This window comes from Mustela nigripes, chromosome 4 (assembly GCF_022355385.1).
Source record: "Mustela nigripes isolate SB6536 chromosome 4, MUSNIG.SB6536, whole genome shotgun sequence".
In the NCBI taxonomy this organism is placed as follows: domain Eukaryota; kingdom Metazoa; phylum Chordata; class Mammalia; order Carnivora; family Mustelidae; genus Mustela; species Mustela nigripes.
In genome coordinates this window covers 167,847,707-167,873,877 of record NC_081560.1, presented here as the reverse complement: position 1 = coordinate 167,873,877, position 26,171 = coordinate 167,847,707, and the positions used below count along the sequence as shown (strand labels likewise).

Below are 26,171 nucleotides of genomic sequence, written 5' to 3'. Positions count from 1 at the left end.
TCCTCCTCCAGACTCTGGCAACCACCACCCCACTTCCTGTGTCTATTATTTGGACAACTCCTCCAGTCTGTCCCTCCCCCACTTGTCCTCCCACCAGTCTGCCCCTCCCCCACTTGTCCTCCCTCTAGTCTGCCCCTCCCCCACTTCTCCTCCTCCAGACTCTGGCAACCACCACCCCACTTCCTGTGTCTATTATTTGGACAACTCCAGGTACCTCGTAGAAGCAGAATCATCAACATTTATCCTTTTGTGACTGGCTTATTTCACCTAGCATAAATTCTTCAAGATGGATGTAGCTTGTTACACGTACCAGAATTCCCATTTTTTTTTTTTAAGACGGACTAGATTTCACTATACGTATAAACCACACTTCGGCTTTGCATTCCTCCACAGACAGACACCTAGGTCGCTTCCACCTTTTGGGTATTGTGAATGATGGTGCTAGGAACAAGGGTACAGAATGCATTTCAGGGCTCTGCTTTCCATTTTTTTAGACATGTGCCCAGAAGTGGGATTGCTGGGCCATATGATAATTCTGTATAATTTTTTGAGGAATTGCCCGACTTTTCCATAGTGGCTACACGCTTTGACTTTCTCGCCATTGCTGACTCATTGGTCGGCGTTGTTTTCATGACATTTCATGTTCCCGTGATGGTTTCTCATCCAGAAAATCAGTACCTCCAGGGCAAGGACAACACCTTCTCTGGCCTATGGATTTGACAGCAATGACCATTCATGGAGGACCCACTGTAGAGAGACACTACCAACCACCAAAGACATTCTGAAATGTCTTTGGTGGACCATAGACATTTGGGACAAATGTCCCAAAGAGGACCAAGAGTCTTTCCCAGAACTCGAGGAATCAAGGTTTTCAACCTAGAAAGAAAAACAGCCAGGAAAAGAAATGAACAGACACGGGCTATCGCACACAGAAGCAACATACTAATTCCCATGGCAGGGGGAAGCGGTGAAGGAAGGCTTCCTAGTAAAGAGAGCATCTGAATCAAGGAGTGAAAGGAATGAAGTATGTCTCCAGGCAGCATGAAGAAAGGGAACCCCAGCTGAGAGACACGGGGAGAGCAAAGGCCCAGCAGTATGAAAGCTGCTGGTGTGTCTGGGACCCACGGGAGCTCCAGGGTCCAGCACCAAGAATGCAGGGGCAGTGGAATGAGAGGCAAAGTCAGTGAGGTGAGCTGGGGCCAGGAGCGAAGACCTTGTCAGCCACGTGCTGAAAAGTTTGGCCTTAAATAGGAGGCAGTGAAGAGCTGCTGAAAGCTTTTGAACAGGAGATGTTAGAACCAGAGCTTTGTTTTATGATCAGGAAAGTGACCGCAGTGTGGAAGGCTGGGTCGGAAGGGCGGAGATTAGAAGCAGGAAGCCGGGTCCCCAGGCCACTGCAAGCTGGACACACCCCATGTCAGGACTTTGACAGTGATGCTGTGGAGCCCATGGGTTTGTGGGGGGGATGCAGGTAAGAGAGCGCTGTGCAGGGAACCCCGTGGAACGCAGGTGCTCTCTCTCTGAGCTAAGGAAACCAGCTGGGAGCTGCCTCCCAAGCCTCTCAGTTTGCATGTGGCACAGGCTCCAAGTCAAGAATTATTTGGCCTTCTGTGGGGCCCACTGAGGCAGAGGTGAAAGACTTCAAAGGCTGGAAATAGACCAGCTGGGCTGGGGGCAGATGGAGGGCTTGGCAGGGACGCAGAATGCCGTGGTAGGAAGAGCTAAGGGGAGGCCAAGTCAGGATGTCTACTAGCTCCAGAACCTAGGAACTCTACTAGTCTCTGCCTTCCGCCTCCTCGAGTGCCAGCAAGATGAGCTGTGATCCGGTGGGCTAGTCACATCATGGAAACCATGAAGGTCTGAAAATTGTACCCTGATCTTTTGAGAGAGGCCCCCCATACTTCCCAGCATCCATTTGGACAGGGCAGGAAGAAGAGAAATGAAAAAGAGCCCAGATCAGACCACCAAAAGTATGTTTTCCGCTCATCAGAGTGTCAGCTCTATGATAATCAGAATGGAAAAGCTTCTAGTTCTCTTACAATATTACCTTTTATCCCCTGCACATGGAACAGAACTCCGCCCTTGGGTCTAACACGTGGGGCTCAGGATACCCTGGCTACGCGAGGCAGGGAGGCAGGTCCAGACCCGCATCTCAGGGCTGTGGGAGCATGGCTGTGGATTGAGGTCGAATGGGGGATGGGGCTGAGCTGCGGGACTATGGTGCACACTCCTGTGGGTCGTTCACACGCAAGGGCTTCTGGGAGCCGGGAAGTCTGTTTCTAATTTGCACAATGGCTTCATATGGAGTAGCTAGGACCCTGCTAAGACAGACTTTTAAGCTGCTTCAGAAATTGTCTCCCATCTCTGATGTTCCAAAGTCAAATCCTTCTATTATTAGTTCTCATAGCCCGAGTAGCTCCCATGTGTAGCACCTGTCACATTTACAAATTTACATCTATTTGTATGAAAATTTATCAATGTCTATCTTCCCACTGGATCACGTTCTCCAAGAGAGCAGGGAGCAAGGGGTTATTTTGGTGCCCAGCAGTGCTTGCCACATAGTAAATGATCAGCCAAGGTTTATTAAGTGAAAACCACTGTCCCAGCTGTGGGTCACCACAAAGTTCTTCAGGATGACTTTTGGGCCCCCATCGCTTTCTCCAGCACCATGATCCAGTTCCTTGGAGACCTGCTGTGAGTTAGAAGGGGCTGGGAAGTTGGGCCATAGCCACGCTCCGGCACCTGCAGGTTTTGAAGACAGTGCATCGTGTGAAAACCCCCAAGCCACAGGCAAGGATATAAACCAGATTAGGCTCCCTCACCTCTCATGGCCCATCTCTAATGTCGCTGGTAATGCAATGAGCCAGCCAGGGAACCCCGTGACAGAATGATGGAGCAGCCCAATTTTCTAAAAGGCATCGAAGTCAGACTCTGTCTGAAACCCATGCCCTCGTGCACACACGTGGACATGACTTCAGCTGCAGAGTCACTCACCGACATCTGCAACAGTAAACAACACCTTTTGTAACGATGGGGGAAATGGGCCGCTTTTCGAAGAAGCCTGGTTTCTTTTTTTTTTTTTTTTTTTCCACCCATAAAAGCTGTCATCGTTCAGGTTTTAAGAGCAATAGGCTTGGCTTAGAAAGGAAGATGTTTGCAGGAAATCTTACCCCTCCTCCTCCACCCAGCAAGTCTTCCCCTGGGGGCGTAACCAACCAGGTCTTCATGTTGCTACTTGATGTTCCTTTTTTTTTTCCCCCTAAAAAGTCCATGCCATCCCTTAAAAAGAACGAATGCCTCAAAGCCGTCCATGTTTCTCAGCCCATATTTTAGGTTAGCAATTGTACTCAAAAGCTGTTGCTGCATAACGAACATCCTCTGGATCCCGGGGGCAGAAACGATGCAGATCTTTCACTCACAGGTTTGCGGGTGGGCGGGGCAGCTCGGTTCCATGCTTTTCCCATCCTCATCCTGGCGCCCAGTCGGGTCAGGTGACGGTCGAGGCACAAGAGGTCAGACCAAGTGCAGGAGCACATTCCAAGCCTCTGCACATCTGGTCCGCTCACATCCCACTACATCCTACTTGCAAAGCCTAACATGGAAGGGCAGGGACAGGTGATCCAGCTTGGTGGAAGGAACGGCGAAGTGACACAGTACAGGGCATGGACCTGGAGAGGGGGAAGCCCACCCCTTGTCCTAAGGTACTGACTGCTTTCCTGCTGTTCACCAGGTCCCCCATTTGCTGAGTTTCTGCTACATGCAAAGCATGATGGGATACCAAGTTGAATTGGATCCAGTCTCCACCCTCCAGGAATTGACAATAAAGGAAACAAGTGAGTCCATAAAAAGGTGACATTTGAATATGAAGCAAAGAGCTGGGGAACAGGGGAGGAAGTAACACATCCTGGAATACTTTGCAGGGGAGGGAACACTTTAGGTACAAGAATGCTTTTGTTGGGTAAAAAAGGAAAGAACCCTTAGTTCTCAAGCCAAGGGGAAGAAATTCAAGATGAGCCATGATGTCTAACATTGTATTCTTTTGGATTGTAAATTGCTTTCATAATAGTGGATCCCAAAGACATGGAGGGTTCTAGATTGCCAGCAGGAGAGTGCTATAGAGGATTCGTGGGTCATCTAATCAGGATCCCATGCCACGAAGCCCTGAGGACACCAGGATGAACAAGAGCCAGCCTTCCCTTCAGCACAGAGGCAGACAGGTGCATGGCTTGTGATTGAGAGGAATCAGCAGGACAAGTTTGTGGTACCCAACCACATAAAGCAGGGAGAGGATGAATGTGGCAGCTTTAAGAACAAGAGAAATGCCAACGGACTTCAGCTCAAGGTCCACATTCTGAGACTTCCTGGAAGAGGAATTCTCTCTCTGAGCACAGGTGTCTGGAGTAGAATTTCTCTTGAGGTCCCTAGGATCCAAAGCATTATGGCAAACCCTGTTTATCTTCCCGGAACTTAGCAATTAAAAGCAGGAGACCTGGGTGGCTCAGTTGGTTAAGAATCTGCCTTAGGAAGGTCCTCGGTCTCATAATCTGAAGAATCTGCCTTAGGCCCAGGTACTGATCCCAGCGACCTGTGATGGAAGTCTGTGTCTAGCTTCCTACTCTGGGGGGAACCTACTTCTCCCTCTTCCTCTCCCCCTTGCCAGTGTTTGCTCTCTCTCGTGCATGTGCATGCTCTCTCTCTCTCAAATAAATAAAATCTCTTAAAAAAGCCTGAAAGTAAAATTGCCTCTTCAGACCCACTTATTCTCCGTCACATTGAGGAAACCAAGGCAGACCAGTAGACGCTTCTCTCACGGATGATCCAACCTAACAAATGCTCAAGGGCACCTGGAGGTTAATATAGCCAGGAATTCTCCCTGTTTGGGTCCTGAGATGGCCAGGGATGAGTCCGTAAACCCCCTGAATGACATAGGAGACATACGTTTTCAGTGAGCAGGAATTCTTAGCTTTTAGAGCAAGATTTCATAGCTTTCACTCTATTTACAACCTCCGTACAATTAGGACTGCCCCCCAAGGAGTTAAAAACTTGATCCCTCCTTCCCTCATTTCTTCAACAAATACTTATTGATGCTGACCCCCCCGCCCCAGAGACCATGTGCCCAGCATAGGAATACAAGGAAGGCAAGACATCCCCCCAGGCTGCAGGTAGGACCATCTATACATCATCTACATCTTCCAAGAAGTCTGTTAGACACGTTGGCAGCACTTTATACCCGTTCCTTATGTCCAACGTCCTTCCTCACTGTTCCCAAATCCTTCCCCCCCCCCACCTCCTCTCTCCCTCCTTCCCTTGATCCCTTCAAAGAATATTTACGGAGCCCAAGTTTTGTGCCTGGCCCTGGCTGTGTCTTGTTAATTACTGAAACTGTGGTTTGGACTGAGCTAATTTTGAGGCAATTCATCTCTATGACAAGAAAAAAAAAATTGAAAACCTCTCGTCATCTCCTCTCCGCCCCTCTCCCGGCCACCCTGCCCTGTCCCAGTCAGGGGAAAGCTTTGTTTTCTCCTTGAAGAAGCCATAATGGAGACTCCCCCTATGTTTATGGTTTATGGAGAGAGAACATTAGAGAATTGCCATGGTTACAGGCCCCATTCTGCCTGCATCTGAGGACCAGAGGGAGCGGGAGGAAAGCACTGAGCAGCAGCCCCGGTGCTGCTCAGCCCAGAATCATCATTAAAAAAATGTTTACATCAGAGGAGAAATTGCTTCTCAAACAGCAAAGGGAAAACACCAGGCTTGATAAGGTTGTTACACCGACTCTTGGTTGGGCTGTTCCTTCCTCATCCCCCCGCCCCCCCGGCCCCCCTGCCCCGTATTATTTAAGGTTGTATTAAATCAGGCGGAGGGAGCAGATGACAAAATGCAACTGGGTGTCGGCGGCTCTGGCAGGACGCCCAGGCTTGGTGCCGGGACCCTCATCTCAGCCCCTCCATCGTCAGCCGCAGCAAGCTTGGCCGCTAGGGTTGGCTGGTCCCTGCAGACCCTGCCTGAGGACAGCCCTGCACTCCCTCTCGCTTGGGGGCTGCTGGACCCCAGGAGACCATTCTGATTCTGAAACAGAACCAGGCCAAGCTAGAACTGGGCAACCAGGGTCCTGATGCAGCTCTGTGTCCTAGGGAAGGTGTCTTTGCCTCTCTGAACTGTGATTTCCCTTCCTTAAAAACCAGGGCATCGGTAAGCATCCTGAGAGCAAAGCAGTGGGATATGTTGTAAAGGGTCAGGCTGCCTGGGTCCAAATTCTGACTCTCCATTTGGCTGGTGGTAAGAATCCAGCAAGATGCTCAATTAACCTCTCTGTGCTTCAGTCCCCCCCCCCCCCCACACTGGGGAGACAGGAACGACACGAGTGCTGACCCTATGGAACTGTGGGGACAGGCACCAAGAGAGGGTGCCTGTGCGATGCCTGGCGAATGGGCACCATCATCCCTGTGGCCACAACTGTGAGTCTCACTCCTTTCGGAGAGCCCAGAAACTGATACATTTCTTCAACAAGATGGCAGACGAAGCTGTTGGCTTGCTAATAGAATGATTCCGCACTCGTATTTCTTCGCCTTCTTCCCCCAACCCCCACCTGGCCCCTCCGTCTGAATGACCCCACAGTCAGGGGTCTCATCCTGAGACCACCTGCATGGGCCTGAGGGAGGGCTCACCTGTTGTCCATTCCAGAGCTTGAGGCTTGGATTTCCGCCCTCCCAGCTCCTGCAGGCACAGACATCTTTGGGCGGGGGACCTTGGAGAGGCAAAGTGGGAGTTAACGGGGGAACCCAGTGCCGGGAGCCATAGCGAAGGGGGAAACCAGGTTGCATTTGTTAACAACAATGGGTGCGTTCCTTACTGCCGGCGCTCCCAGGGCAGGCACCCGGTTTAAGCAATCACCATGCTTGCCCTGTGCTGTCACAGTCCCTAACCAATCCGTGGAGGCACACACTGTGACACGTGGCACTCTGCCCGACCTCGTACAGCTCCCCTATGGCCGAGCCCAGCTTTGACACTGGGATAGTTGGGGCCTGACCCTCAGCCTCTCCACACAGTTTCCAAATGGCCTACAGGGAAAGAGCTGGGGGCCTCCGACCCCAAAACTTTCACTCTTTTTTATCACTCCTCCATTCCCTGTGGTCATGCTGACGCGGGCTTCAGGGCTCCCACGGGGGCTGCAGGTCCATCCTGCCCCTTGGACAGGGAAGCCCAAGCCCAGTGCCCACCTACCCCCAGCCCCCGCTCAGAAGGAAAAGCAATTTTCCATATTCATGTATCTGAGTCCCAAACCTGCTGACCTGTAAAAAACTCTTCCCAGTGATTTATTTGTCTCTTCTCGCTAAGACAACCAACATTATTTTATGTCACGCGTGTAGCAGAGACATTCTATCCCTTCCGGGGTCAGATGGGGCTGGCCATGGAGGCCAGGGAAGGCTCAGAGTGGTTTCCGAGGGCCCCTGGCCCCAGGGAAGCATCACTTGGTAGGGACACTTACACCCCAGTGGGTAGGGACTGGGCCAGGAGGGGCCAGAAGAAGAGCAAATCTGGACTCAGGCCACCACCTCTGGGAGACTCAGTTTACCTAGAAACCTGGGCACCCGGGTCACAGCAGACATCCCAGAGGACCTCTCACAGGTTCCACAGGGGGCTCGGCTGTGGGCAGGATGACTATCTTGCACTTAAAGGACCCTGCTTTCTCTCAGAGAGCCACCGAAATAACGATAGCCCCGATATTCCCACCCCACCCCACTTCCTCTTTGCTGCAAAAGGGTGGGTGTTAGGAAATGGATATCAAAGATCGGTCGGGTGGGATCACAAACAACTCGGAAATGGCATCTTAGTCCACAGCGGAACGAACACTTACTAAGCACCTGGTGCGTGGTCGTGGGCCTCCGAGGGGGGCGGAGAGGGAGGGAATCGCCAGGGGGCGTGGCCCGGGAGCCGGAGTGGCGGACCCAACAGGAGCCCTGCGGGCTGAGTCCCTGGGCCCCAAACCAGCCCTTGTGGCATGAGGCCTGTTGTTCTCCTCTCACTGTGCCTCCACTGCCTCATCTGTAAAATGCGGATATTCACAGCCACAGCAGAACATTATTTGCCTCCCTCTCGCGACTCTTTCACCGCTCACCCCTGCGTGGAGAGCTCAGCTGTCTACCCTCTACCTCCTAGGTTCTGCGACTACAGCTTACTGTGCACAAACCTCTGTTGTGCCATCAAATCGTTTCATATTCTTTTCAGAATATGAATTTCCTTAATTACAGGGACAGAGTCCGGAGGGCGAAGCTGCCTTTATGCTTACTGTTGATCCCCTCTGGGATCTGGTAGGGGAACGCACAGGCTGCAGAATCAAGCAAGAGGTATTTAACCGCCTGATCATGGAGGTGGGAGGGGCCTGTGGTCAGAACAGTCAGTCCACTGGCTTGGCCAAGGGAGGACTGACTCAGTGTGTACTGAGAACGTGGTCTGCCATTGCCTGCACATACAGGGGATGACGGATGGATGGACGGACACACAGACAGATGGATGGAATGATGGGTGGCTGGCGGGGGGGATGGATAATGGATGGCTGGAGGATGGGTGAATGTTTGGAATGATGCCTCGCTGGCTGGCTGGCCGGCTGGATGGATGCATGGACACATGGATGTATGGACAGGATGACCTTACTCTGGGGGGATTTCTTTGGCCTCCTGGTCCCTTCAAGTTTACCCTGAATCTTTACCTCCTTTCTTCCTCCACGGGCTTAGGGTGCAAAGCTGCACCCTAAGTCTCAAGGGGAAGGTTGGTTAGTTTTCTCACTTGCTTGCGTTGTGTGATTAAATAATATAAAACCAAATCAGTGTCATGTCTCAGACATTTCTGTCAGGGCTCTCAGCCTCCTAATTCATACCATTGCTTGGCAGGCACTGGGCAGCCTGTCCCCCTGAGCTCCCTCTGAGCCCTCAACAGGTCACACCAGGCTTGGTGCAGCCTACACTGAGCCCAGCCAGCAACCTCCTCTTCCAACCACCCTCCAACCACCCTGGAGACACAAACATTTCTGCCAAGTTCAGTATGAGGCAGCCCAATGCCATCGCAGGCCCAAGGACATGGTTGCTAAAATCATGTAGGAAAACAGGCTCTGTCCTTGGGGAAATGCTGGTATGGTCCTTTTAGTGCTTCCTTCCACCACCACCTTAACTCTGCCCAACCCACAGCCCATCCCCCCCATAAGGCTTCCCTGATTCTTCAGCCCCCCACCCCACCCCATCCGTTTCCTCCTCTGGCCTTTGCAACCTTCTGACTACCCTGCGGAGAAGGCAAAACTGTCTCTCTCCTCCATTCATGTTTTGACTTCAGCCCATCAGAGAGGGCATCTTTCCCTAGTTTCTCCCCCAAAGGACAATGTCTGAAACACCTGAATGGTACCATTAAATACTGCCAAAGTTACCAAAAACAACTGAAGTCTGAAAAATTGTCACAACCAAGGGCTGCTGAGGAAACCCAATGACTAAATGGGATGGGGTATCCTCAGTAGGATCCTGGATGAGAACAAGGACATTAGGCAAAAAAATAAGGAACTCTGAACAAAGTCTGGGTATCAACACTGGTTCATTGCTCAGGACAAACACACCTCAGTAATACAAGACACACCGATAGGAAAACTGTGTGGGGTCTGCGGGAACTCTCTCATACTGTCTTTGCAGGTTTTTTTGTAAATCTGAAAATCAGATTATTTTTTTTAAAGTTATGGAAGGATTTGGGCCCCCAGCACCACCCACCCTGAACTGCTAACATGTACATCCCTCAGGGCAGAACAGTTTCACATACTCTCACTACCATTTGGTGCCCCAGGAAGTTCAAGTTCCTTTAAGTCAAAAAACAAGTCTTCCCTTACTCTTACTTCATGGATCGATTCTCAACACAGAGCCAAGCATGTAAGAGGCACTTAATAAATGCCTGGCAATTGGGGCGCTGGGGTGGCTCAGTGTGTAAAAGCCTCTGCCTTATGATCTCAGGGTCCTGGGATCGAGCCCCGCATCGGGCTCTCTGCTCAGCAGGGAGCCTGCTTCCTCCTCTCTCTCTCTCTGCCTGCCTCTCTGCCTACTTGTGATCTCTGTCTGTCAAATGAATAAATATAATCTTTTTTAAAAAGTTCCTTAAATGTTATCTAATAGTTAATATTCTTATTAACTATTATTATTATAAATATTAATATTACCAAGCCTTACTTGGCCCTCCAGATGCCTGGTAATTGTTTAAAACCCCTTAGGACCTCAGAAAGTTATGGAGGGGGGAAGAGATGGTACGTGGCGTAAGTTTGCATTTTAATATGTATTTCCCACAAGGAAACCAGCTGATGGTGATACATTAAATGAGGCAAATTATTGCAACTTCACAATATAAAATAATAAGTCCTTCTTAATGCATAATCATCCAACTTTATACTTACAATGGGCACTCGTCATGGGCCAGGCGTTGTGCACAATCTCATCTAGTCCTCAGAACAACGTTAAGTAGCAGGTGGTTGGGGTCGTTAGAATCCCCATTGTACAGATGAGGAAAGTAGCTCAGTGAGATGATGGGACCTACTCAAGGTCAGAGGGCTAGTGAGCAATGGAGCCGGGTTTTACCCTAGGCAGAGCAGTCTGGCTCTGACCCACTTTAAGCCAGTATATTCTACTTATATGCCAACTACTTACCAACCCGTGTGACTTATTTCACCCTGTTTCTCAGCAAGGTCTATGGGTTCCAGGTCCATCTGATTGTAAATTCCCAATAAATAGGTCAAAATGAACAAGGTATCTGAAAGCATCAGTCCAGACTAGCAGAGAGAGGTTACCCAGAGTTTCCATTATAGCAGACTGTCCTCCACAGCAGCTGGCCTGTCTTCCTTCAGCTGCTACATGCTTGGTTCTGGTCCTACCTCTGCCATCAGGGGACTGGGACCCTTCAGGTAGGCCTCAGTTTCCCTCCTGTGCAGTGATAGGGCTAGACCAGCAGAACTCAAACAGTCCCAGCCTCTTCAGACATGATGGGGCCTCTGAGGGGCAGGCCTGCCTGTGTCTGAACCCTGCTGTGGACCAGAAAGACCAGTGTCTGGGGACACAGCCTTGCCTTTGACTTTTCACTCCAAATACTCTCAGCTAAATTCCTCATAGCCCCCATCCTGTCATCTCTTCTCTAGGAGTGGGATCTCAGCAATGACCCGGCCCCTAGCACAGGCTTTCCTGAACTTCTGTCCCTTCCATATGTCGGAAGGGAAACAGGCCAGTCACAGCAATCCTACCCAGTTGCCCTCCTTTGTTTTGTTCTAAATTGCAAGCACATTCTACTACACAGATTTATTTAAGATCGAATCACAGAATCTCCAGAATGGCAGTCACTTCAGAAATCATCTGGTTCAGAACTTTCTAGAACAGTCAGACTCATGGCAACAGATGAGTATGGTCGTGGCCAGGGGCTGGGGACAGGGAGCGTGGGTTTTGCAAGACGAAAAGAGTTCTGGAGATTGGCTGCACAACAAAGCAAATGTACTTAATGACCCTGTACTTGGTTAAAATGTATGTTGTGCTTTTTTAAATTGTGGCAAAATTTTTAAAATTTAAGTAAAATTAAAAAACAGTAATTCATGACAAAAAACATAACTCCATTCAAACCATCACCACCATGAATAGTCAACTCCACTCCTCAGCTTCCTTTCTAAGAGGTCTATACCCCATCAATACCACTGACCCTCACTCCAGTTATGCTCTGAGCCAGGCACTGGGATGGAGGTGGGTGGTGTTAGGGAAGGGAAGACTGGGGCAGGGAGCAGGGGAAACATAGACATGGGTGGTTCTTGCCCTCTGTAACTGTGCTGGGGACACAGAGGCTCGTGTTATTTAAAACACACACACGGAGACTACAGATTGTCCTCGGCCCTCCCCTGCTCTGTTCTCTAAGACTGGAGACCTTGGAGGAGCTGCTCCCAGGTTCCTCTGTCAGCTGGCTTCTGGCTGGGTTGAACCAATGGGAAGCATTAGTAGGAAACCGGAGGGTGGCCAAAGGGAGAAGTCCAGAAGCTCTCTCCGCTTCCTTCTGTCTCCCAGGAAGTGTCTAGGGCACCAGACGCTTCTCCTAACTGGCTCCCTCTCCCATCAGAAACACCTGCCCCATGGCTCCAATTTCCACCTGATGGCAGGCCTGTCCCCACCCCTGGGCTCTGGTAAGACCACCTCTTCCCTCTGACCCTCCAGCCTAGAGCAGGACAGCTACTTCCTGCTGTTGCTCAGCTCTGAGTTGCCTCACTATCCCTTATGGCCTGAAGCTTCTCCATCATGTTGTGTTAAATGTCCAGCCCTGTGAAAATTCACAGTCATGTCTACTTTCCTGGTTGGACTCCTCCTCATGATACCGGCTCCCTGGTCGAGCCTGGAAGGCAAAGGCTAAGACTGCTTTGGTCTATTACTTGCCCTGCAATTCATCCACAGGCCTGTGCTCCAGAGGAAGAACCCTGAGTGGTTAAGGAAGGTGCTCAAACATCCTATGATCCCAGGGATTTGAATAGCCGGTTCCAGCGTTCCCCACCTATGGCTCAGCAGACCTACCACTCGCCTCCAGATGTGTTTGGGTCCCCAGTGGCCAGATGTGCTCAGAGACCACTGAGCAGAGAATAAGGAGTACCTTTGGTAGAAGGCGGGGGAGGGTCTGAAGCAGTTCAGGGAGGCCTTGAGAGATGCCAGTGACACCCCTCCTTCTCACCCCACCCCCAGTGGAAACAGAAATCCTTATCAGGTGTCCCGGGGTTCTCTTCTAACCAAGAGTGATCTTGTTCACACACCTGCACTGTCCACAGTGGTGACCAGCAGCCACACATGGGTTCTTTCTACTTTTAATTTAAGTTAGCTAAAAATTAAATAAAGTTTAAAATTCAGCCCTTTCGTTGCACAAGCCATGTTTCAAGCACTCACCTGTGGCTTGAGGCTGCAGTATTAGCGCAGACACAGAACATAGTGTTTGGGCAGCGCTGTCGGTAGAGAAAAGGGCCTTTGTCGACCGAGAAAGGAACAAAACGGCATAATACAAATTAACCAGTTGCATTTTAACAACCAAACAGGCTCCCAGCTACGCGTGGGACCAAAAGATGATTGCATTTTTATGCCGATATGGCTTTTAGTCGTACCCGCTGGGGGTTCAGGCAGAGTGGAAGAGGCAGAGCCAATTTCCTAACGCCTCTTCTGAAGGCGCAAGAATTCTGAGCTGATAGAATAAACGCCAGGATGCGAACCTACTGGAGTGAGGAGCTTTTTGGAAATGAAAGAGGCATATTTACTTAAACGGAAAAAAGGAAAAATAACATGTTTACTCTTTACTTGGATCTTTTAAGAAAAGAAACAAAAGCGCTCCAGCTAAAACCTACCTAACCGCAGCACAAGTGTCGCAGACTGGGCGACGCGGGCGGTGGGTGAACGAGACAGGATACTTAAACTGTCTGCTCTGACAGGAAAATTAAAGACAATTGAGCGCGGCGTTAAGCCTGGAGAAGCAGAGCCGGTTTCATTGCATCGTGGCTTCTCTTGCTGCAGCTCCTTGCCAGCAAGAAACCGCTCTATTTCCAGTTCATTCAGAACCTATGGTGGTCCCCCCTAACCCACAGAGGATACCGCCTGAGCCTCCCGGTGACTGTCTGAGACCGCAGATGGTCCAGAGGGCTCTATATCCCACAAGCGTGCCTCGTGGATTGCATTTCACGTTATTGAACTTTGCAGATGTTCCTTTTTTTTTTACAAATTGAAGGTTTGTGGCAACCATGCATTGAGCAAGTCCTCTGGCACCATTTTTCTAAAAGCATTTGCTCACTTCGTGTCTCTGTGTCACATTTTGAAATATTTCCAAGCTTTCCCTATTATTATATTGGTCATGACGGTCTGCAAGCCGTGTTCATTGATGTTACTACTGTAATTGTTGTGGGACACCGTGAACTGCGCACATATGAGATGGAGAACTCCACCAATAAAGTAAGTGTTTGGACTCCAGCCATTCCTCTGTTTCTCCCCCTCAGGCATCCCTAGTCCCTGAGATACAACAGTATTGAAATCAGGGTGATTAATAACCCTGCAACGGCCTCTAGGTGTTCAAGTAAAAGGAATAGTCGCAGGTCTTTTACTTTAAATCCAGAGCTAACCATGATTGGGCTCAGTAAGGAAGGCCTGGCGAAAGCTGAGACAGTGTGGACGTGAGGCCTCTTGGAGCAAACAGTTGGTCGAGCTGTGAATAAAAAGGTCTTGAAGGAAATTACAAGTGCTCCTCCAGCGAACATGCGAATGATAAGAAAGCAAAACAGTCTGATGGCAGATACGGAGACAGTTTGGTCTGGATAGATGATCAAGCCACCCACAACATTCCCTTAAACCAAAGCCTCAGCCAGAGCAAGACCCTGACTCTTCAGTTCTGGGGAGGCTAAGGTAGGTGAGGAAGCTGGAGAAGGACAGCTTGAAGCTAGCAGAGGCAGGTTCCTGAGGCTTCAGGAGAGAAGCCATCGCCACAACACGCACGTGCAAGAGGAAGCGGCAGGGGCTGCTTTAGAAGCTATAACGAGGCGTCCAGAAGATCCAGCTAAGATCATTCTCAAAGGTGGCTGCACTCAACAGCGGATTTTCCATGCAGACAAAACAGCCTTCTATTAGAGAAGATGCCCTCTAGGACTTGCATAGCTAGAGAGGAGAAGTCAGTGCCGGGTTTCCAAGCTCCAAAGAACAGGCTGACTCTCTTGTTAGGGACCTAATGCAGCTAGAGACTTTGAGCTGAAGCCAATGCTCTTTGACCATTCTGAAAATCCTAGGGCCTTTAGGAGTTATGCTAAGTCTATTCTGCCCGTGCACTATAAAAAGAACAACAAAGCCTGGATGACAGCACATCTGTTTACCACATGGTTTACTGAATATTTTAAGTTTACTGCTGAGGACTACTGCTCAGCAAAGATTTATTTCCAAGTGTTACTGCTCATTGACAATGCACCTGGTCACCCAAGAGCTCTGATGAAGATATAGTACAAAATTCATGTTGATTTCATGCCTGTCGACGCAGCATACATTCTGTAGCCATTCTGTAGATCAAGGGATCATCTGGACTTTCAAGTTTTATTATTTTAGAAATATATTTTGTGAGACTATAGCTGCCATCTATAGTGATTCCCCTGATGGATCTGGGCAAAGTCCACTGAAAACCTTCTGGAAAGGATTTACCATTCTAGATACCATGATTTCTAGGAAGAGGTCAAAATATCAACATTGATAGGAGTTTGGAAGAAGTTGATGAATCCTAATAACTAGAACCAAGGAAAAGCAATCGCTAACATTAATTTAAATTTACCAGTTCCTAGGCTCACTCCATCCACATCCTTTCATTTGATCTTTGTACCAAATCTGGGGGTGGAGGCACTGCTGGCCTTTCTATTTCACACATGAAAAACACCAGGTACAAAAACATGTTATCTGTCTAAAGTCTCAAAGTTAGTAAAGAGGAGATCTCAAATTCCAAATAGAACAACCTGCTTCCAGAGGTTATACCCATCATCACTACACCATACAATGAGAGGAGAAAGAGCCCAGATTCAGCAAATACCCACAACATCTGTGTTAATTACATATACCACACAAAGATGTTTCCAATTCCATCAAAGCCTGATTGCACCTCTATGCATGGGAACTGGACGAGATTTAGACATTTTGGTTGCCGTTCTAGCCCTCCAAGATTGTATGTACCTCTTTCAGGCACACAGAGATACTGGACCTTCATGGATAATGACCAGACACTTTTTTTTTTCTTTCAAAAAAGCAGAGGAAAAAAAAAATAATGACACATTTTTAGCAAGCAAGGAGATGCCAGAAGGTAATTGCTTTCCAAATTACTGTAAGTTATAAATGGATCAATGATTTCCTCTGGAGTTGGAATCAACAGTAATTAGCAATATGCAAATCCCACCCTGAGCCCTTTACTGCCCACAATGAAGGGGGAGGCGCCCTAAGCAGTCATTTGCATTCATCTGGAGGAGGCCCAGATGGGTGCACCCCAAATGGGGTTTGCAGGCTGTGAACTGAAGGAAAGTGGAGGGGAGCAAAGTAAATCTCTGTCCTGCTGAAGTTGGGGCCGGGGGTCTAGGGGTGCTCCTCAGAGCTCTTCTAGCAATAGTCCCGACCCTGTCCCCAGGTCAGCAAAGAAGAATCTGGATCAAATGTACAGTGAATTGGGGGAAAGGTGTGGAAACTGTCAGGATTAACTTCTGTGTGGCATCGGTACGTCTGTCCCCTGAAGGAAGAAGTTGGCTGGGGTGGGAGGAATGAGCCCTGGAAGAAAAGTCCGGGAGCCTAAGCACCAGTCCTGGCTCTACTCTACTTGCCTTGTGTCTGGAACCAGTCGCCTCTCCTTGCAGGTGCTTGTGAGAAGAGAGGATTGGACCAGGTGAGGCTCCTTCTGTTCATTTATTCATTCACTACAAGCACTTCCTCTACCTATTGTGTGCCAAGCACTAAGAACAGAAACCCAACTAAAACTTGTTCCCACCATCAGCAGCTCTCAGTTTGCCAGGAGCAAAGAATGTGTAACAAGATCATCTTTTTTTTTTTTTTTAAGATTTTACTTATTTATTTGACAGAGAAAGAGAGAGAGGAGAGAGAGAGTGTGTGTACAAGCAGGGGAGAGGGATGGGGGAGAGGGAGAAGCAGGCTCTCTGCTAAGCAGAGAGGCCCACGAAAGGTTTGATCCTAGGACCCTGAGATCAAGGCCTGAGCTGAAGGCAGATGCCCAACCCACTGAACCACCCAGACACCCCAGCCAGATCATCTTAATGATGGATTCTAAGTATCGCAAGACACATATGAATAGGTTCACTCCAAGTGAATCTGGACGACTTCTTGGAAGAGGTGACATTTCTGTTGGGCCTCAAAGAATGACTCTGTATTTCATTTCCAAGCAATTCAGTTGTAGCTCCATCTGGGGCCACAGAGGGTTTAAAGCAACACTCCTTGAGCTTTTCTGAACACACAAATCATCGGGGAGCACATATAAAATGTCCATTCTTGGAGCCCATCGGTCCATCTGGGACTGGGACTGAGAATCCGCATTTTAGCAAGCTCACCAGTGACTCGGGGACAGTAGGCCTGCGGGCCACATTCTGAGAAAGGACTGGTGCAATCCTTCCTGATTCTATCTGTATTGTTCAAAACAAAACAAAATCCTAAGGGCTGCTTCCAGATACTTGACAAGACACTTGACATTTGATAACTCCTGAAACCTCCACATGGGCATCCCCTCCCAAGAAGCAAACTACCCACTCCCGACACCCGTGGTGCCACCAAAAACCATGAAGAGCCTCTTCAGAGCTGAGTACCCATATTCCATTCATTCTGTGCAAAGGGCCAGGGACTCGGCATCTGTCCTCCAGAAGCACCCCTGAAGCAGTCTGGGAAAAGGTTCCCAAGCTGTTCAGCTGGTCCCTCCCTGCCGAGTGGTGACCAAGCTCCCTGAGCTGGAGGTACCTCATCTCCTCCATCCCTGCCCAACAGGGTGCCTGGTGCTCCCGTCTGGGAAACAGAAGGCATGGAGGGCATTACCGTAGAGAAAGCCGGACTGTCCTGAACCGAGAGCTCACCGCCTGATCGTCACCTGGCTGGCTCGCTCCACACGGCCAGGCGGACCTCAGCTAGATGTCATCGCTTCTGGCAGGTCTCCCCCAACCAGCCCACCTGATACCTCGCCAGTCTAGCCTCGTCTGGCCTATCTGGGATGGCCCTTCAATGATGCTCCCCGATCCACCATGCCTCCAGGTCCAAACGTCTTACTCGGTCTTCTCCCCTAGATTCCAGGCTGCTCCTGAGACCCGTTTAAACCACAGAACGTGGCAGAGGTGATGCTGTGCCTTAGGAAGGCCTGGCAGCTCCCTCTTCTGTGCTGGTGGAAGCCTGGGACCCTGATTTAGGAAGTCCAACTCCCCTCCTGGAGAGAGTAAGTGCAGGTGCCGCACGGAGAGTGAAAGGCCCCAAGACGACATGGAAAGAGAGACTCTGCCAACCCACCAGCCATGTAGCCACACAGGTGACCCTCAGCAGGATGTGCAAAGGAGCCCAACCTGTTGAGCCCAGCCCTGGTTGTAGGACTGTAAGCAAACGGAACAGGGTGTGTGTATGTGTGTGTTTTAAGACGTTATTTATTTATTTGAAAGAGAGATTGAAAGAAAGCATGAGCAGGGGCAGGAGTGATGGCAGAAGGAGAAGCAGGCTCCCCACCGAGCAGGGAGCCCTACAGTGGGCTCAATCCCAGGACCCTGGGATCATGACCTTAGCCAAAGGCAGACACTTAACTGGCTGAGCCACCCAGGCGCCCCAGGTGTGGTATTTTAAATCACTGAGTTTTAGGATAGTGTGTTACACACCAACTGATACCTGATACCTTATCCCTCTGTTTCACCTTCTTCTTGCCATTATTACAAAGAAACAGAAAGTCTCTGACCGCCTCCTCTAGAAGGTAGGCTCCCCGGGGTGGGAGGGGCTGGTTGCTCTATGCTGCATCCCCACCCGCTGAGCCTTGCCTGGCACAGAGCCAGAGCTCCCCAGTATTGGCTGAATGAATTCACCACCCCTCCGCTGAACCTCAGGCTGGACCGGGGAAAATGTAAGCTAAGAATCCAATGCCCTTGAGCTGATGCTGCCAGAGGGAGAGTCAGGAAGACGTGTTGATTGTCCATTAACAAACTTCGCAGGCATCCAAGCAAACTTTTAAAGGCTAAAGAAAAACCATTAGTGAGGAGTTTCATGCTTGTTCAGAAGCACCAGAAACAGCTGGCTTTCAAGCAGCAGCGAGACTGCAGCTCCCCAGGGGTCGCGGGACGCAACAGCCGAGACCAAATGGCCCTCGCGCCTGATCTCTGCACAGTCCTGGAGCCAACAGCTGGCCTTCTGTGCTCCCTTCCAGCGTGCTGCGCTCCGCTCCGAGCTTGCCCACCCTGAGGAAGGACATTTCTCCAGCAGACCCTCAGCAGCCACCTCCTGCAGAGCACAGCCAGCTGCTGATGCCAGAGGAAGCCAGGGGTCCCCTCCAGGGTGAGCAAGCTGGCTACATAGGGGACAAAGGGAAACAGTGCAGGAAGATGCCTCCTGGCTGCTTTTTGCACAAACGGCCCCCTGACACCAAGCCCCTTATTCCCATTTGCATGCTCTTCTGGTCTCTTTGTCCTTCCCTCCCTGTCTATGTTGGCGAGAGCCGGAGGAAACTTTCTAGGCAGCAAGCGGCTGCTGGAAAGCATGGGAGTGTATAAGAGTGCCATCTGCCAGGATCTTCGGAGTCCCTAAATCAGTTGACAATGGGACTGGGGGAGAGGTGGGACCTGGTCCACCCCCATATCTTGAATTTTTCTAAGTTCCCTTGTCTTCTCTTTATGGAGATTCTCTCAGCACTTTTTTGAAAGTTAAATTAGGCGATGTATTTCAAGTAGCGGTTCTCACACGTTGCTGCACATCAAAATCGTTTAGAAGACTTGCTAAATCACAGATTTCTGGAGCTCATCCCAGAGTTTCAGTAGGTCAGGAATGAGGCCCCCAAATTCCACTGCTAACAAGTTCCCAGATGATGGTCGTGGCCCAGGGACCACACCTAGAAAGCCATTCACGTAACATAGGAGAAACTTAAATATAAACATCCATACATAGACACACACACACACACACAATACATGAACTCAGATTTTTCTGGAATTGTCCCAGTTTTAAGTCAATGGAAATATATAAATCATTTTAAACTGTCCCTTCTACAGGTCTCCAAGGGCTGTCAAGAAAGCAGCCTTGCAGCAGAGTGATTATAAAGGAAAGCAGAGAGGAAAGGATAAATATTTCAAAGGCTCAGAAATTGGTGTTCCTCATAGGACCAGAAAGAAGCCTGGGAGTGTCTGGAGAAGAGTAAGAGGAAGCACGCATTTTCTGAATGCATTAGCTAGGGAGAAGTTTGAGGCGGAGGTGGGCTTTGGGGACTGGGGATAGGGAGTGGTCAGTGTACAGGGCTCGAAAGAACCTCTTCCTCCAGCTCTACAATCCGGTGATCGATTGTGTCTCACAAGCACAGCAGGTTCAGGCCCTCAGACCTCCCTCCACACCTGCAGAATCAGGGTCTGCGAGGGGGCGCTCTGCAACTGGAGACACACCATTCCAGTTCAGAATGCTGCGCAATTAAGGAGTTCCTCCCTGGGGTGACACCAGTGTCCTTAAGGATGCAAGGGGCAGGCAAAGGGCAAGTGGGCACTTTGTGGTTCATGCAATCAGAAGATTGGGTCATTTGGGAAGATGAAAAAGTTCTGGAGATGGATGGGGATGATGAATGCAGAACAATGGGAAGGGACTCCATGCCACAGATCTCCACCCTTGAAAATGGTGAAAGTGGTACATTTTCTGTTACGTATACTTGACAATGATTTAAAAAAAATAAAGACCCATCAAGAAGATAAACGTGCAATCAATGAGATAAGTTGGATCTGATTAGTTACAAGTTATCCTCTTGATGTTGTCAAAAGGTATTGGACGGAGTGCAGAAAGACCGAAGAGAATGTTTCACGATATCTCTGCCCACTTGTATGGGTGGTCTGATTCTAATAACATATACTGAATAAGGCCAAAGATCTTCAGGATAAATAGGAAGCAATATTCCTGGTGCATAGCCAACACCCTTTGTTTCTTTTCCGGGCTCTCAGACAGTATTCTGATCTACAATGGGGGCTTTCTCAGGCAACACCCTTCACCTCCCCCTGTCCTCAGGAGGCCCTGGTTCCCGCAGGTGCCTGCGGCTGGGAAGGCTTCTGTTGTAAATTTCTACACCAACACTCCACACTCCACTACATGCTCCACTCCCCTGGGAGCAGAGTCCTATTTGGCCGCCACAGATCTGTTCCCCAGAACGTCAATGCCAAACCAATTGAAAAAGCAGAAGTTCTAAACCTGCAAAGCAGAAAAAGCAAATGACCCCCTAGGGGATCCCAAATTCCAGGATCCCCCAGCCTGGCAAGTAAATTGTCAATGCCATCCACCTCCTTCCCCCAACACACACCTGTTTATAATGAAAGTGTTAAGTCAAACATAGGAAATGCTCTCATTTTGCCCAGGAACGGAAGAAGCATTGCCTGCTTACGCATTCCAAGATCATCGAGGGGCTCTGTCTGGTCCCGCTATAATGGAACCTCCTCAGCTGAATAATGGTGGAGTTCTCCAAATACCACGCCTTTCACCCTCTCCCTCCTCAATGCCTACTGGACCAACCAAATCAAGGAGCCAGCACTCAATTACATATGGCCTTGAGTCTTTTCCTGGCATAAATCACTTGACAGTGATGCAAAAGGTGTAGGTTTGGTAGCCAGAGAGCTTCAGGCTGGAGATGCGCCCTGCACCTGCCGGCTGTTCAACTTTGATTCTGAATCTTGAAATCAGCATCTGTGCTCAGAATTTAAGACACATAAGCCATTAAGGTACAGAACTGAGAAGGGGAGCCGAGAGAGTGCTCAGCCCTATTCAGGCACCCCAGCAGCTACCCTCTGAACACACTGCAAATCTTCCAGACACTGAAGAGCACCTGCTCTCCCCTACTCCCCCAGACCTGGTTTTCAAGCTTGGCTGCACAGGATAGTCTGAGGCACAGCTTCGGATGCTCAGAGAGGCTGGAGGGAGCCTCAAGTGTCTATCCTTCTAGAGCTCTCCCAGTCATTTCCCTGGAGCAAACACCACAACACAGAGTTCAACAAATGTTCAACAAGGACTTAATCAATCGGTGGAGATGCAGAGTTCTGTGATCCTTATGATGGACAGGGAGGGGTAATTCCTTGCAGGCATCATTATTATCAGGTTCCATTGTAATCGTGAGAAAATTCCATAGAATATTAGATGCCTTCACATGAGCATTAACTGAGCTGCCGAACACTCAGTCGTAAGGCCAAGGGTCCCAGCAAAGTTGTTGTTAATTATTCGACAGCAGTGTCTCTTCCCATACTGAGACGCCTTATTAGAGAAATAACCATCTTCGCCAAGACATACTTTGTTTGCTGCAGTTGTGAAAAAATAAAGAGGCCGTGGATGAATTTGGGGAGGAGAGCTGAGAGGCCCAGTGGTTATAAATAGATGGCTGATGGTTACTCAAGTTGATGGCAGAGTCACATACATAGAGAATGGTGGTGGGGGGGAACCTCATTAACTACAAAAATCATTAGCAGAGAAAGAAAGAAGGAAAAGGGAGGGCTGAAAGGAGAGGTGTTGAGCTGCTAAGGGAAGGTCATTTTGGAGGAGACGGAAATCAAAAGCTGGAGCAGGTTCCACGGGTCACATCGCAAGGGAGGAGCAGAGAGCTGGTCATCTCTCACATCCCTCCGCGGTTTTCCACAAAAATAAGGCAAGAGGCTGGAATGTTCATTCAAATGCCTAGGGTCTCTGTCTTCCATACCAATGTTCAGGGTTGTATGGCAGCACTCCCTGCAGGCACAGGGGTCTGCAGAGGTGACCCTGACCCTCTCCACGCCATCCAGGGGCATGAGAGGTCTTCCATGATCCAAACAGTAGTCAAGCCAAGACTCAGAATGGAGCCAGGGAACCAGAGGAGCCCACATCCTAGCTGATGCCTGCTCCCCAAATCCGAGCTCCTTCTTGGACTCTCCAAGTTCTCCTGGGCCCTGCCATTGAGTACAGACTGCACTGACTCCTACCACATCCCAGGACCTAAGGAGGAACTCATTCCCTTTGACTTGATTCATTCAGCTAACCCATGCTGTGCTCCTACTCTGTGTCAGCAAACAAGGAGGTACAGACACAGAGGATAATATCAGATGAGTGAATGAGTGCTAAATCTTAATAACAACTTTAATAAAAACTGGCATTTGCTAAACCCACGTCAGATGCTAGGCTCTGTGCTAAGGGCCATCTATTACCTTTTCTCCTTAGCCCACAAAGAAAGCATTATTATTCCAGTTTTACAGATCAGGAAACTGAAGTTCAGAGAATTGAAACAGCCAGGCCATATAGCACATAGGAATGGGTAGAGTTGAAACTGAAGGCCACAGCTGCCTGCTCCAGCATGTGAAGGACTCAAAACCTAACTGAACAATGAGGTAAGCGTACAGAATAATAGACGAAAGAACCAGACCATGCAGACACCAGCACAAGTGGGACCAAGGAGGGAGAGATCATGGGTGGGAGAGGCCAATGGTGCTCTGTAGTAGGGCGAGGTCAGGGTCCAAGGACACGGCTCTTCCCCACTCAGAAGAACCCATACATGTTTGGCCAGTGGTTTCCTAAGGTTTGATTCTGGCTGCCTTTCCATGTGGAACGTGTACCATCCCTGAGATCTGATCGCAGTCTGATTCACTATTCACACAACAGTCATTTGCTCAACTCCTATCGATGTCCTATGGAGATCCTTGGAAAAGATTATGGGCCCCCAGGTAAAACCCAACCCCATGGTGAATTTATATTACAACATTCTGCTTTATTTAAAAGCTACAAAAGGACTACTTAATATATTTGAAGATTTGTGTGCATGCTCATGTGTGTCCTTGTATAAAAATATGCCTAAACACAAAGCCCTAAGCCCAGGGTGTATAGAAGTTCCACATTCTCCCTCAAAGCAGATAAGCAGGTGACTTACAAGAAGCAGTGGCTTTGGCTACCTTGTTTAAGAATAGTGGCCATATTCGAATAGCCAGAGGAATATTGAAAAAGAAAGCCAAAGTTGGTGGCATCACAACTCCAGACTTCAAGTTCTATTACAAAGCTGCTATCATCAAGACAGTATGGTACTAGCACAAAAACAGACACATAGATCAATGGAACAGAATAGAGAGCCCAGAAATAGACCCTCAACTCTATGGTCAACTAATCTTCAACAAAGCAGAAAAGAATGTCCAATGGAAAAAAGACAGTCTCTTCAACAAATGGTGTTGGGAAAATCAGACAGCCACATGCAGAAAAATGAAACTGGACCATTTCCTTATACCACACACAAAAATAGACTCCAAATGAATGAAAGACCTCAATGTGAGAAAGGAATCCATCAAAATCCTTGAGGACAGCACAGGCAGCAAAATCTTCGACTTCAGTCACAGCAACTTCTTCCTAGGAACATCACCAAAGGCAAGGGAAGCAAGGGCAAAAATGAACTACTGGGACTTCATCAAGGTCAAAAGCTTTTGCACAGCAAGGAAACAGTTAACAAAACCAAAAGACAACTGACAGAATGGGAGAAGATATTTGCAAATGACGTATCAGATAAAGGGCCAGTATCCAAAATCTAGAAAGAACTTATCACACTCAACACCCAAAGAACAAATAATCCAATCAAGAAATGGGCAGAGGACATGAACAGACATTTCTGCAAAGAAGACATCCAGATGGCCAACAGACACATGAAAAAGTGCTCCATATCACTCGGCATCAGGGAAATACAAATCAAAACGACAGTGAGATACCACCTCACACCAGTCAGAACAGCTAAAATTAATAAGTCAGGAAATGACAGATGCTGACGAGGATGCAGAGAAAGGGGAATCCTCCTACAGTGTTGTTGGGAATGCAAGCTGGTGCAGCAACTCTGGAAAACAGCATGGAGTTTCCTCAAAAAGTTGAAAATAGAGCTACCCTACGACCCAGCAATTGCTCTACTGGGTATTTACCCTAAAGATACAAATGTAATGATCTGAAGGGGCACGTGCACCTGAATGTTTATAGCAGCAATGTCCAAATAGCCAAACTAGGGAAAGAGCCTAGATGTCCGTCAATAGATGAATGGATAAAGAAGATGTGGTATATATATACAATGGAATACCATGCAGCCATCAAAAGAAACGTAATCTTGCCATTTGCGACAACATGGATGGAACTAGAGGGTATTATGCTTAGTGAAATAAATCAATCAGAGAAAGACAACTGTCACATGATCTCCCTGATACAAGGAAGAGGAGATGCAATGTGGGGGGGTTGGGGGTAAAAAAAGAATAAATGAAACAAGATGGGATTGGGATGGAGACAAACCACAAGAGACTCTTAATCTCACAAAAGAAACTGAGGGTTGCCTGGGGGAGGGGGGTAGGGAGAGGGTGGTAGGCTTATGGACATTGGGGAGGGTATGTGCAATGGTGAGTGCTATGAAGTGTGTAAACCTGGTGATTCACAGACCTGTACCCCTGGGGCAAATAATATATGTTAATAAACAAATTTAAAAATTTAAAAAAAAGAATAGTGGCCATAATTTAGCAGTATATGCTGTACCCTTCGGAAAGGGAAAAAAAAATCTGTCACATGGTCATTGCCAGGGATCTCAAATCCTTTATAGGATTTTCCCAAGGATCCTTCATAACACCTACCCACATCCTTCCTTGAGTAGGAGAGAAGGAATAACAGTATATGTAGTATCAAAGGTAATGGGCATTGCCATAGCCCATAAGATCTAGAATGCCTATAGGGGAGTAGTAAGCACCCATACCTCATCACCCACACGTGGAAAAGGGGCTGGAAATGGATTTCAGAAGACACGATTTCTTCTCTGGACCAGTCCTGACTCAGATCAGACCTCACATAAAACTGTCAGTCTCTGTAGGTAGAATGCATCTGAACTTCAGGCGAGAACTGAGCAGAAGGTACAGGAAGAGATTCAAGGGAGGGTTTGCTTCCTATGCCCAAGTACCGCTGAAGACTTTGAAACCCAAGTAACCCCAGGAGATACAAAATCCCACACCCCAAACCAAGCTCTATCCCATCTGGGTTCATTATTAACCTGCGCAGACTTCTTTCATGAGCATCACAGGACATCAAGATGGTAGAAAGATCTTCGGGCTTATGTATTTCACAGCACTCACCGTAGCACATACCCCCGCCAGTGTCTATAACGCAGCCTGATGAGTCACAGACCTGTACCCCTGGGGCAAATAATAGATTATATGTTAATAAAAAAGGGGAAAAAAAGATGGTAGAAAGTTCTGTCATATGGCAGAGGAGGTGGGAGAGGAAAGGAAATAGAATATGTACTCATTGCCAGGAATGTTGGAGCCAAGTGGGTCTGCTGGAGATGCCTGCTTTCAGAGAACATCAGTGTATTCACAGCGGCTCTCACGGGTTGTTCTGGGAAACCTCGCTCTCCCTGAGATGCACTGCTGTGCCTTTGTTATCAGAACAGGCCTTCCTGGAGGCAAGTCCACATCCTCTGATGCC

At 48.7% G+C, this 26,171-nt stretch overlaps 1 long non-coding RNA gene across 4 annotated transcripts in view; it reads right to left on the bottom strand.

Annotated features, from left to right (window-relative positions):
- Positions 1-26,171, bottom strand: part of LOC132015383 (uncharacterized) — a 43,820-nt gene that overhangs the window by 3,690 nt on the left and 13,959 nt on the right. For all 4 annotated transcript variants that reach the window (XR_009403643.1, XR_009403642.1, XR_009403641.1 and 1 more), the window contains one exon: positions 6,669-6,748. This is a non-coding gene — a long non-coding RNA (uncharacterized LOC132015383). The remainder of the gene's footprint in view (positions 1-6,668; positions 6,749-26,171) is intronic.